We start from the raw sequence: 13987 nt of genomic DNA on the forward strand, positions 1-13987 counted from the left end.
CTGTGGTCAATTTTTCAGTCCCCTCTTGTTTTTAAAAGATTGAGCATATCCATTAGGCATTCTGTTTCTGATAATGCCCAAATATGAAGTCTGTGGATCTGATTTTGCTGGTTCTTACTCATAAGGTCTTCTCTCTCAATTTATTTTCTTTTAAAACATATAATGAGCACATTTTGACTGGGATTTTATAGGTGGGAAAACTAGAAGGCCTGTGTTGAGGGCATATTTCTTTCACTGAGAATTTACCTTTACTTCTGCCAGCATGCTGTGGGGCCTACCAACCTGGGAGAGTATAAATTAATTTCCTGACGTGGAGGTTTTGGACTCTGCAAGTAGAGTGAATTCTCATCTGAAAGTCATGTTTCCTAATATTAGGTCCCACGAACCCTCTAACCAGATTTAGCAAATATTAACGTTTTGCTGATGTTCATTTAAAAAATAAACAGGTAAAGCTGTCTCTCTCCTTCCTCCTCATTTCCCAGAGGAAATCACTATCCTGGAGTTGGTGTATATAACTCCCATCCATAGTTTTAATATGGGTACCTATTAAGTATATATCCACTAGCATATATAGTATGTGTTTAAATTTTTTTGTTTTTAAAATTTTTATGAAGCTTGCTCTTTTTCTATACATTCCTCTGCTGGTGGACAGGCGGAGGTTTTTTGGTTTTGTTTTATTTTTAGCTATTAACAGACAATATTGACGTGAATATCCAGGCCTTATGGCTGTGGCTAATCCATAGAGCTTCTGAGACTGGGGAACAATCTAGATGGTGAGAGAATGACCACCAGAGGGAACATCTGGGGCAGAGAGAAAGGAGGAGACATATGCAAAAAGGCACCATTCCTTCTAGGAACGGACAGTCCACCTCCTGGACATGGGACTCCTCCAGAGACTAATTTAATCTTCAGGCGGGTGGTGTTCGGAGGGCCCAAGTGAGTTGGAGGAGAGGAGGGGGTGTGGGCGTGGCTTTGCGGAGACGCCCGGGCGGGGACGCGGAAGGAGGCGGGTGACCCGAAAATGGACGCAGGCGGGGTCAGTCCCGCTCCCTCGGGGTCACTCTGAGGCTCGACGTGGCGCCTCCTGTCGGTCTCCAGAGGGACCGTCTTCCTCTCGCAGTCGCATGTTTATGAATCCTATATTGTCGATGAAAGGAAAAAGAACAGAACATGTCGTGTTGGACCGAGCATCTTGTGTAAAGCCAAATTTCTCATTAACGGGTTCTTCTCGGCTCGTTACTCTCCTCTCTGGTTGGAGAAGGAGGAACAAAGATAAGAAAAAAAGCCGGCTATGACCCCGACGTGACTTGAACACGCAACCTTCTGATCTGGAGTCAGACGCGCTACCATTGCGCCACGAGGTCCCGGGGATGGAAGGCCTCTGCGTCGCTAAAGGCCTCGCTGAGCGCGCGGCCCGCGGCTGGCAGACCCCGAGCGGGGCGCGCTCCTCGCCGGCGCTCGGCTGCCTCCGAAAGGGGCAGGCGCGGCCGCCCCGCCGCCGGGCTCGGGGAAACGGGCGCCTGGGGCTTCCGACCCCGAGTGCGGCGCCTCAGGGGAGACTCGGCGGCCCTCCGCGTCCGGGCGGCACTTGAGGGGCGGCCCGGGCCTGGCTGGCGGCGGTCGCGCCGAGAGGTGGCCGGGCCGCGCTGGCCCCGGGGCCTTCCCGCGCCCTCCCCGGCGAGGAAGGGGGCGAGGGCGACTCCGCTGGCCGGGGAGCCGCGGGCTTGATACGCAAGGCGGAAAGACGCAGCAATTGTATTATCTTTAAACTATGACAGCACTTCTCTTTGCGGAAAGTCTGAGCAGTATCTGCAAGAAAGTTAGAATCATTGAAAATCCCACCCTCCAGGGAACTGCTGCTAATATCTTGATGCGCTGTATTTCTTCTCGCAGTTTTCCTGTCTGCATACACATTCCGAGTGTATCTTGGAACTTTCAGCTGACGGATCGCAGGCGTGCGGAAAACTACCCGCGGATTTTCACAAAACGCTAATACTGTGTATCCAGCACCCAGAGCAAAAGAGAACATTCGCTTTCCCCTTCCTCAAATTCCTTTTTGAGATGTGGTTATATTGTAGGAAACGTTTGGTTAATTTCCTCACTTGTTATGTTTCCCGTATATTTTAGTCAGTATTCTTTCCCTAGCATAATTTTAAACAGCTCATTGTCCACCTCATGGGAGTCCCTGCTTTTGGACTTTTCCCCTTTTATTAAATAAGAAAGATAAAACCTTTTCATTAAATATTTTATTAAATAAGCTCTTAAATGAAAAAGGTATTAAGAAAGAGCACTATCCTGGTCTAACAACATGAAGCGTCAATTAATTAATAAATGCAAAACCCACGGGCCTGATGTTGTTTAGAGAAGGAAGGATCCAGAATGGGCCCCAGTCTTTGAAGGCGGAAAAGAGGGACAGCGTCTGGTGCCCTCAGTGAAGCTGTCCTACCGCCCTGGTTACTCTGGGGCAGCTGAGACCCCCAACACTTCTACGTGTCAAACAGAAAAGGAGTTGTGTTAATGTCTGTGTTTGTGGCCGTGTGTGAGAATTCACTGCATTTGGGATTAACTGTGAGTCCTGAGGCAGCTGCCCCAAGGCTGTTAGAGAAGCAGAGACCAGAAGGTTCTATCACTGTCCTCTAGGGGAGAGTCAGCCAGCCCACAACAGGATTACCGATTCCACCTGCAGGCAGCCAGAGACAGGAGTCAAGCCCTTACTGCTTTGGATGGCCCAGGGATGGATGGACCCCGATGGGGGAAGGAATTCAGGAGCTGGGAGTGTGCAGACTGCTTCTCAGAGATCTAGACAGTGAGTGAGGAGCTAGAGCGCTGGGGTTCCAGTTCACTTTCAGGCCGATCAAAGACTTCCTCCCCTGCTACCCGCCCCCCCCCCCCCCAAGCCCTCCAACAAAGAGTCAGTGCCTTTCCCACAGAGGTCAAGAGTCCAGAACCCAACGGAAGGAATGCGTCACACCCAAGGGAAGACCAGAGACACTCTTGAAATCCCTGCTCAGATATGCGGATACACCTGTCATGTCCTGGACCCTCTTCTTGGGATGTGGAACCAAAAATTGATTTTTATTCTATGATTTGGGTGTGCCCTTAAATTACAGAGTGGTGATATAATCTGATGAAAGGATTAATGAGATTGTGTACCTATGGTTAAAGGGTCCTTTTAAAAGTTAGAGTCTAGGATGGGCCAGCCCCATTGGCCTAGTGGTTAAGTTCAGTGCACTCCACTTCAGCGGCCTGGGGTTCAGTTCCCGGGTGTGGACCTCCATGGCTCATCTGTCAGTAGCCATGCTGTGGTGGCAGCTCACATACAAAAAGAGGAGGATTGGCAGTGGATGTTAGCTCAGGGTGCATCTTCCTCAGCAAAAATTTTAAAAAGTTAGAATCTAGGCAAAGACTGGAGTGAGGCAGTCATGCAGTTGCGCAGGGTCAATCCTCTTATTGAAAACTTTGATAGTTTGATCATCATGGATTTTGTATTTTTATTTTTTTAAATACTGCATTTACCCAAAGTTGACTATGTTGGAGCTATTTTAAAATGGAGTCACACCTGCCTTTCCAGAGAAACTGCCTTGCTGTCTTAAACCCTGCACTGGGCCAAACCTTAGGACTGACCAAAACGGCAGTTGTTGTACAAGCAATTGTCTGAGACATCAGCAGGAGAACAGACATCCTGATCACAAAGACTGAGGATTGTAGACTTTCTGAAGATAAAACTGGCAAACAGCCAATGATGACTAAGTATCTAGGTATGAAAGTTTTTTCCTTTTTGCAGTTACTGATTATGGCTTTTAGCTGTTTAACCCGCCCACTGCTACCTGTGCTGCTGAGGCAATATGCTCTCTGACTCTCACTAGGCTCCTACAGGTAACATCTCCGTGGAGCCTGGGTCACCATGGAAATGGGTGTGTGAGCTGTTTTTCAGGAAATAGAACTCCTTGTCCACTTCAGGCCGGTTGAGACCACCAACTCATCAACTGGCCCGCACAGATGTCCCATAGGCGACCTTTGACGTCAAGAGGCTAAAAAACTCCAGACTCAGATCATGCTCTTGCTGCCATTTTGTGAACGTGGGTCCTATGAAGAGGCATGGAGTCTGACTGCGCTTGTGCACATTATCAACGACCTCACCTCTCCTCACCTCCCATCACCTCTCTCCACGTTTCAGACCACCTTGCCCCTACCCCGTAAATGTCCCTGAGTCCCTCTTTTCGGGGAAGCGAGTTTGAGGCTCATGCTCTTACTTCCTCACGTGGCTGCCTTGTGAGTAAACCCCCTCTCTGCTGCAATCTCTTCGGCTCGGTGTTTGTCTTTCTGGGCAGCGGGCAAAAACGAACCTGGTTCAGTAACAAAGACTCAATAGCCATTCAAGCTTTAGCTGAGACCAGTTCTCTGCCTCCAAGTGCAATTAAAATTATTTGTAATACAACCTCCCTTCTTTGCCGTAAAAGCTCCTGACTTGCATTCCTTATCGGGACACTATTTGGGTTTCTACCTGAATCTATGCTCCCCAAATTGCAATTTTTGAGAACGCAAATAAACTTAAAAAGAAATTTTTTTATTGAGTTCTTAATAGTTTACATCAATGTGAGATTTCAGTTGTACATTATTTCTTGACTGTCACCACATAAGTGCCCCCTTCACCCCCTGTGCCCACCCCCAACCCCCTTCCCCTGGTAACCACTGAGCTGTTTTCTTTGTCCATGTATTTGTTTATATTCCACATAGGAGTGAAATCATCTGGTGTTTGTCTTTCACAGACTGGCTTATTTAACTTAGCATAATTCCCACCAGGTCCTTCAAAGTTATTGCAAATGGGATGAATTTGTCTTTTTTTCTGGCTGAGTAGTATTCCATTGTATATGTATATCACATCTTCTTTATCCAATCATTGGTCGATGGGCACTTGGGTTACGTCCATGTCTTGGCTATTGTGAATAGTGCTGCAATGAACATAGGGGTGCATATGTTACTTTGGATTGTTGATTTCAAATTGTTTGGGTAGATACCCAGTAGTGGGATAGCTGGGTCGTATGATAGTTCTATTTTTAGTTTTTTGAGGAATCTCCAGACTGTTTTCCATAGTGGCTGCACCAGTTTGCATTCCCACCAGCGATGTATGTGGGTTCCCTTCTCTCCACACCCTCTCCAACATTTATTATTTTTAGTCTTAGTGATTATAGTCATTTGAACAGGCGTAAGGTGGTATCTTCGTGTAGTTTTGATTTGCATTTCCCTGATGATTAGGGATATTGAACATCTTTTCATGTGTTTATTGGCCATCTGTATATCTTCTTTGGAAAAATGTCTGTCTATCTCCTCTGCCCACTTTTTGATCAGATTGTTTGCTTTCTTATTGTTCAGTTGTGTGAGTTCTTTATATACTATCGAGATTAACCCCTTGTCAGATATATGATTTGCAAATATTTTCTCCCAGTTGGTGGGTTGTCTTTTGGTTTTGATCCTAGTTTCTTTTGCCTTGCAGAAGCTCTTTAGTCTGATGAAGTCCCACTTGTTTATTTTTTCTTTTGTTTCCCATGTCTGAGAGGACATGGTATTTGAAAAGATCTTTTTTAGTTCAATGTCAAAGAGTGTGCTACCGATATCTTCCAGTAGTTTTATAGTTTCAGGACATATCTTCAAGTCTTTGATCCATTTTGGGTTTATTTTTGTGTATAGCATGAGATAATGGTCTATCTTCATTCTTTTGCAAGTGGCTGTCCAGTTTTCCCAAAACCATTTATTGAGGAGACTATCTTTTCTCCATTGTATGTTCTTGGCACCTTTGTCAAAGATTAACTGTCTGTAGATGTGTGATTTTATTTCTGGGCTTTCAGTTCTGCTCCATTGATCTGTGTGCCTGTTTTATACCAGTACCATGCCATTTTGATCACTATGGCTTTGTAGTGCATTTTGAAGTCAGGGATTGTGATGCCTCCAGCTTTGTTCCTTTTTCTCAGGATTGCCTTAGCAATTCAGGGTCTTTGGTTGCCCCATATGAATTTCAGTATTCTTTGCTCTATTTCTGTGAAGAATGTCATTGGAATTCTGATAGGGATTGCATTGAATCTGTAGATTGCTTTGGGTAGTATGGACATTTTAACTGTTTATTCTTCCAATCCCTGAGCATGGAATCTCTTTCCATCTCTTTATGTCGTTATCAATTTCTCTCAGTAATGTCTTGTAGTTTTCATTGTATAAGTCCTTCACCTCCTTGGTTAAATTTATTCCTGGGTACTTTATCCTTTTAGTTGCGATTGCAAATGGAATTGTATTCTTGAGTTTTCTTTCTGTAAGTTCGTTATTGAAGTATAGAAAAGCAACTGATTTTTGTAAGTTGATTCTGTATCCTGCAACTTTACTGCAGTTGTTAATTATTTCTGTTAGTTTTCTGATGGATTTTTTGGGGGGTTTTCTATATATAAGATCATGTCGTCTGCAAACAGTGAGAATTTCACTTCTTCACTCCCTATTTGGATTCTTTTTATTCCTTTCTCTTGCCGAATTGCTCTGGCCAAAACCTCCAGTACTATGTTGAATAAGAGTGGTGATAGAGGGCATCCTTGTCTTGTTCCTCTTCTCAGAGGGATGGCGCTCAGCTTTTGCCCATTGAGTATCATGTTGGCTGTGGGTTTGTCATATATGGCCTTTATTATGTTGAGGTAATTGCCTTCTGTCTCCATTTTGTTAAGAGTTTTTATCATAAATTGCTGTGGGATCTTGTCAAATGCTTTCTCTGCATCTATTGAGATGATCATGTGGTTTATTCCTTAATTTGTTGATGTGGTCTATCGCATTGATTGATTTGCGGATGTTGAACCCAAATAAACTTTTTGCATTCTGGCAATTTATGCCTCTTATTGTTGACACATTATTTTTTGTTTATCTTGACTGCTGATACTTTTGGTGCCCACACCTCCACCTTGAATTTTGCACCTACGATTGTGCTCACCTGCCTCACCCTAGTCCCTGCCCTGCTGCTCACTGATATTGTGCTGCTGCCCAGAAATCGTAAAGAACTGCTTCTTTATTTTAGAACTCAGCTCTATTTTGTTTTTAAAACCTGTAAAATATAGAAATTTTCAAAATTACGAAAGTCAATGTCCAATTAAATACAAAAATAGGATAATTGCCAACAACCCTTGCTACATCCACAAGGGTGTGGGGAAATAGATATTCTTGTGCAAATGTAAGTTGGTACTAGCTGTTTGGGTTGTAATTCGGCAAATGTTTTAAAAAGTGCTTTTCTCCAAGCATTTCCTCTTCTAGAGAATATGTACTGAAGAAACAGTTAAGGGTGAACGCAAAGATGTACCTTCAAGATTGTTCTCATCAAAATTGTGTTGTAATAATGAAGCACCAGGAGCCATCCTGACTGTTCTATTGTACAAATTGAGTCTAGATTTCCAAGGCAGTGAGGCAGGGAAGCTGGCCTTGGTGAGTGTGTGCCTTTATAAGTGAATATACACAAGTCTACCTGCATAAAGAGACGTAGTAGTGAGAACTCCGGGAGTAACGGCTGCGGAGAAGGAAGGATGCCCAGGGCTGCCCCGTCGCTCAGAAAAACACTTTAAGTTTGGCTACTCAGTCTCTGCTTAGTCTGTTATCGTCTCAGACCTGGGCAATTGCTATATTTATTAGCCAAGAAAAAGTCTTTACCTGGCTCCTACCTTCTAAGAGGCGGAAAATGTTTCAACTCTCCAAAATCCATCAAAGATATCCTATAGCTTTCAGATTTACACATTCCATATCCAACAAATTCCAACAAGGGACTTGAAAACTGAACCCTGAGAAGAAAAGCGTGGTGCTCTGTGGGGTGGGTTATCTCTAAATAAAGCAGTTTTGGCGAAGAGCCTCATTGCAGGTTGGGTTCTTTGGAAGCACTTGCAGAGACACTAAAGAGGGCCAAGAGTGTATGTGGGGAATAATAGTTGTGGAAGGGAATCAGAGGAAGCTGAATTGGGGTGGGGGCGAAGGGAGCTGTCAGGTGGTGATGCAGACCTGGCTGTCTCTCTGCCAGCCCAGTCGGGAGCTTGGGAACAAAGTCTGACTATCAGAGGAATCCATGTCAGGAGGAAATGGCTGAGCTCTTGTGATACAGCCCTAGCTCAGGAGCCAGGGCCATGCCTGGAGGAGTGCCAAGTTGGCTTGAAAGCTGCAATGGCCAAAGGCCAACAGCTGGAGGCTATCCACTTCTCCACTCTTAAGAAGGAAAAAAACTGTTGAAACTGGTGGATCAAAATTTCTTCAGATTAAACTGATGATTAAAATTTCATCAGAAATATTCACTGGGAGCCAGGTGGCATAATCTGGAGCCCCATGCAGAGGACAGGTCTCCTTCAAGCTGCGGCCTCCTGATTAATTGAGAGAAAAGGCCACTCATAAACCCATGAGAGGGACATTGAAATTGAATCTGGCCGCCACATAGAGGTAAAAAAATGCAGAGTTGGGGAGTTTGTGAACTTTAGGCATTTACATTTTCATGATGATTTTGTTTTATGTAGGTTTTCATTCTTTGTGCCTCAAAAACTTTGATTAGGAAAGAAACTTTCCCTTAAAATGGGAATACCCAAAAGGATTACAAGTGGAAATAATATTGCTGCATCTTCCCCTCTGTCCTTCCCCCTCTTAACGCTTCTGTGACCTACTAGGTTTGCTTGTGCTGAGGGCATGGCTCAGTTTAAACCTGCGTAACTTTGGCTGAATAATCAGGGCTCGAATGTCTTTCAATGGTCAAATTAGAAGGTTCCCATGTTTGCTCATGGTCAGAAGAGACTGGGGCAGCAGGGAGGGCATGGAAGAATGGAGGAATGGACTACCAGAAGCAGTTTTATGTCTGTTGGGTAGCAGCTGTGAGGGCAGCTAGCAAGAGACAAGGTGTCTGTCTAGCCAGTTCCTATGTGACAAGAACTGTGACTTTTTCAATTTAACCTTGCCGCATGTGACAATGTCAGCTGAACTTGTCTCTGGAGTGACAAATAAAAATGGCAAGCAATAGGATATATTGGAATATATGAGGAAGCCATTTGGTATAAACCTAATTCGGCCTGACCTTGTCTTTACAAAAGGCCCTGACCAAGGCCATTGAGCATGCATTGTATATCTGCTTTAGAGATTCCCTGTGGCAAGAGCAAAAGGCCCTTGAGATAAAGGTGCAACTTCCCTCCCCCTCCCAACGTTGGCCTCCTTAAGGATTAAGCATCTTTCCTTAGGCTAGAAACTGATTGCTGCGCTCACCTGTGACCGCTCAGCTCGAGACAACAGACTTGCCTCCTGCTATGCCCACTGAGATAGCAGACCCACTACCTGCTGTGTCCATCAAGCGCTGTGCCGACAGGGCAATCTTGTGACTATTGTGGGAGGGACACTTCAATCATATGTGAAACACCCTCTTTGAGGGTATATAACCGCCCTGTGTACCCCCATTTCTTTGGAGTGCTCTGTTCCTTTGTGGAAAGACTCTCCCAGGTTATAATCCTAAGATTTAAGCTCAGAATAAACTCACCCAAATTCTCATTTATAGATTGGTTACGGATTATTTTCATTGACAGGAGATAGTTTTCAGCCTAGAGATCTGGACTTCACATTTTATGAAACCCAAGAGCCCTGCTTACTAATGAAACTGGCTCAACACAAGGTTGACATAAGGGAAGCCATATTGTAGAAAAGAGACCATGTTGTAACTTTGAACGACCTCTAACTAGCCCAGCTGGATTTTCAGCCTCCAGGAGATCCACATGTTCTGTAGATTTTATGACACCTGCTAGTGCATATTCCTCCCAGCTGCGATAAGACGATAACTTCATTCTTTTGAGTTCCTTAGGAACGTGATGGCCACCAAACAGAGAGTCTATGCTGATGGTCACCATCAATGAAAACTGAGAGATCTGGTGTGGCAACTCCCAGTCTGTAACACCAGAGGGCCAACATTCCTAACCCCCTCCCCTATAACCCACTGGCCTATAGAACTGCTTCAAGATACTGTGCCCCCCTTAAGATGGTTCTTTTGGACATTAGTTGGCCATCTTCACTCTTGTTAGCAAGCTGTAATAACATGCCCTTTCTCTGCCAGCATCTTGCCACTTGACGACAGGCTTTTGTCTCTTGGCGAGCAGATTGTGCCCTTTGTGCAGTAACATAACACTCACCAGATGCAGCTGATGATTACTGTGGCTTAGTGAGTGGAGGTTGGGCGACATGCAGAGAAAGCCCTGGATGGCAGGCAGGGTCTGTAATTCCATCAACAATGAGAAGACCATGCCAGTTTTTTTTGTATTAAAGCAGCTGTTTCCCAACATGTTGTATGGTTTTAACTGTAAAGAGGAGAGCCTTGTCCCTATTGTTTATCAGAATTGAATTATGAGCTTAAAACATCTTCAGCAACATAGACAAAGGAGGGTTAACATGAGAAGATCCATTCCACCAAGAAGGAGGTAGCAAGTATGCCAGCATAACTGCGTGTCAGGCGGGCAAAGTCTCCAGTCCTGTCCTCACCACCTCCAACTTGTGTGATGATGGACAGGTCACCCAACTTTTCTTTGCAATAGATTCCTCAATTCTAAAATGAGAGCAATATAGCCTGTCTCAAAGGGCTGTCATAACGATTAAGCAAAATAATGCGCTGGAAAAGGGTTTGAGAGACAATAATCTTTTGTTTCCTAATATTTAGCTTGACTACTAGGCTTCCTTGGCCATGTCAGAATTCAGGACTTCAGAAGATACAGTGACCAAGGCTGTAGGGGTGAGATAAAACTTAACCTAATTCTAGGTTCTCTCCAAGCGTAAGTAGTAACTAAGTTTGCTGTTAATACTTACAATGGAGTCATATAAGCCAGATGATAGCTATGGTGCGGGTCTCTTTTTCCACTTTATGTTCTGGTATTTTCTTTCTCCTCTCTAATATGCACTGTTTTTCTCTGATCAGGCTGTACTGGAGTTCAAGCCAATCACTCTAATTGCACTCCCAGAATAACCAGAGCATTACCTGATGGATGTGTAAACTGGGGACTCATCGCCACGAAATGTCGCCTATTCTGAGAGGTATGGAAACTCAAACTTTGTCATTTTACCAATTCCTTTTTCTGAGGGTCTACTGTGTCCCTGATGCCAGAGCAGGTCTTCGACCTTACTTCATTTATTCTGCACAACCAATCTGCTCCGGAATTCTTTCATTGTACAACTTCATCTTTTTTGATGGTCTTTATTAATTTTTCTCCATTCTTTCTTATATGGGATAACTTCCTTTGAAGAGCTTTTGGCTGTGTTTTTCCCCTGTAAGAGATTCTTCTCCTCTGGACCTCCATTCACATTTTGACAGTGTTGTAAGGACTCTCATTTTTATGGAGATGTTTTTGAACATATTTAATCCATTGTTCAGACAATTGATATCTTCTCTTTCTGGAGGGAAGTGTTCCTAAGAATAAAATAGACTCCCAAACACTTGAGGAAATTCTGGCCCAAATTTAGGTTCGCCATCTCCTCAGGATAACCATTAGCCAACCAATCCAGAGGCTCTTTAACAGAGAGAACGGCCCTGTCCACCCCTGTGGGACCGGACGGTCTTCTGAGCCCTGTTCGCGGCTCTGCTGTTTCTCACACCTAGCTCCACATTCTCTCTTTTGGTTTTCCTCTACAGGCCATGACCCCCTTTTATTTTACTTCCTATGCTCTCCAATGCAGTCTCTTTGATGGATGTTTGCAGAGGTTCAGTGGGTTTCTAACTAAACTTGTTCTAGAGGCTCCAGAGCCGTCCAGCTGGACACCAGCCTCTCCGGAAGCTGCCTGTGCCTCCCCGAAGGCGTCGCAGGGCGCGGAGGCACCGCCGCGCCGCCTCCCTTCCGCCCGCGGCAGTTCCGCCCCCTGAGCCGGCTCCGCGCGCGGCTCCCCGGACGGAGCGCCGGAGGCAGCGGGGGCTGGGAGACGCGAGCGCGCGGCGGCAGCGCACCCCCGGGCCCGTGTGGACGACGACCGAGGCTGCGGCGGGACACCCGGAGACGTCAAGGCGAGAGCGTCCCGCTGAGCAGGGCGGAGCGCCAAGAGCCGGAGCGAACGGGCCCAGCGGGCGGAGCGGCGCCGCCGCGCCCCACCCCCCCCCCCCAGCCAATCCCGGCCGACGTTCCGCGTGCGTCACAAGGGCGTCGGTGGCGTCTGTGCTTTCCTGCCCACGTGACTCCGGCCCCGGAAGTCCCCCCTCGAAGGGCCTCGCCGTACTTCCTGCCCCAAAGCGGCTGGTGCTGACAGCCCGCGTTCCTCCGCGCCCGCTCTGTCTTCTGTGGAACCGGATGGCCCACCGGCTGACACATACTTGGGGCTCGGGGACAGTCACCACACCAGCTGGACGAGAAGAAACGTCCCAAACCCGCTGGCTCCCCTGTCGCGGGCGCTGCTGTGTCGAGAGGGCGGGGCGCGGGGATGAGCCTGGGCGCGCGGACCCGCAGGAGGCCCGGGCCCGGCGGCTGCCCGCGGGGAGGACCCCGCTCCGTCTAGAATTGTCTGTTTCCCGCCTCCAGGGCCCCGAGCTCCAGCGCGTGACCCTGACAACGCGAGCTGCTGCGCCGCCGCAGCACTGTCCCCGCCGCGCCGTGCCCGGGAAGAAGAGAACCAAGAATGACATCCTAGGCTGGAAGCTCAGGCGTGAACAAGAGTTGAGAAACTGAGCCCCGAGGCGAAAAGCAGGTCCTGGGGAGGGGTGGACCGGGCATCCCAGACGCCCGTCTCGGGGTGAGGAGGATGAGGGAAATAAAATGCCCGCAATTTAAAAAACTACGTGCACTTTAATAGAGAATTTGTATAGTGACTGAGAGCAATAGATAACACGGGGTGGAGATTTATCACGAACCGAGTACACTGAGGAAAGGAAACAAAGCTTATGTACACGTTACCAAGATGTCTACAATAGCTTATGCGTACACTTCCCTCAGAACAAATTTGTATACAAAGCCGCTAATGCTAACACCGAAAGAAATCTGGCATGCAGGTCCTTAATCTTTATTTTTAAAAGTGAATAAAGTATTAAATATCAAAAGCCTTAAAAAAGCAGAGTATTTAAAAAACAGCTTTATTGAGATGGAATTCACATATGATACAATTCATTGGCTTTTAAGATAGTCACAGAGTTGTCCAGCCACCACCATAATCAATTTCCATCACTTCCAAAAGAAACCCTTCAGCCATCACCTCCCCACTCCCCTGTGTTAGTCAGGGTTCTTGAGAGAAACAGAACCAATAGGACGTGTGTATGAATTAGTTAATTATAAGGAATTGACTCATGATTGTGGAGGCAGACAAATCCCACGATCTGCAGGGTGAGTGAGCCAGTTGGAGGCCCAGGGAGGGGGTGGTGTCGTTCCAGTGTAAGTCGGAAGGCCTGAGGACCAGGAGAGCCGCTGGCGTCTTCCCATCTGAAGGCCAGCACACTCGAGACCCAGGAAGAGCAGACGTTTCAGTTCGAGTCCGAAGGCAGAATTGTTTTTTCACTCAGGAGGGGGTCAGCCTTTCTGTTCTATTCAGGCCTTCAACTGATTGAATGAGGCCCACTCTCATTAGGGAGGGCCGTCTGTGCTATTCAGTCTACTGACTTAAATGGTAATCTCATCCAAGAACACCCTCACAGAAACACCCAGAATAATGTTTGACCAAATATCTGGACACTCCGTGGCCCAGTCAAGTTGACGCAAAAAGTTAACTGTCACATCCCCATCCCCCACAGCCCTAGGCAAGCACAAGTTTACTTTCTACCTTTATAGATTTGCTTATTCTGAGTACTTAGTGCGAATGGAATTATATAATGTATTGTCCTTTGTGACTGACTTCTTTTATTTAGCATAATGTTTTCAAGGTTCATCCATGTTGTCGTATGTATTGGTGTTTCATTCCTTTAAATTTCCAAATAATATTCCATTCTCTAGATGTATCACATTTTATTTATCCATTCATCAGTGAATGGACATTTGGGTTAGTTCCACTTTTTCGCTATTAG

The 13987-nt window shown here is 46.1% G+C and overlaps 1 non-coding gene across 1 annotated transcript; it reads right to left on the reverse strand.

Annotated features, from left to right (window-relative positions):
• Nucleotides 1-1292: 1292 nt before the first annotated feature.
• TRNAW-CCA (transfer RNA tryptophan (anticodon CCA)) lies at nucleotides 1293-1364 on the reverse strand. The gene has a single exon. It is a non-coding gene; the product is annotated as a tRNA-Trp (tRNA).
• Between the last annotated feature and the right edge of the window lie 12623 nt (nucleotides 1365-13987).

Source organism: Equus przewalskii, chromosome 10 (genome assembly GCF_037783145.1).
Source record: "Equus przewalskii isolate Varuska chromosome 10, EquPr2, whole genome shotgun sequence".
Taxonomy (NCBI): Eukaryota; Metazoa; Chordata; class Mammalia; order Perissodactyla; family Equidae; genus Equus; species Equus przewalskii.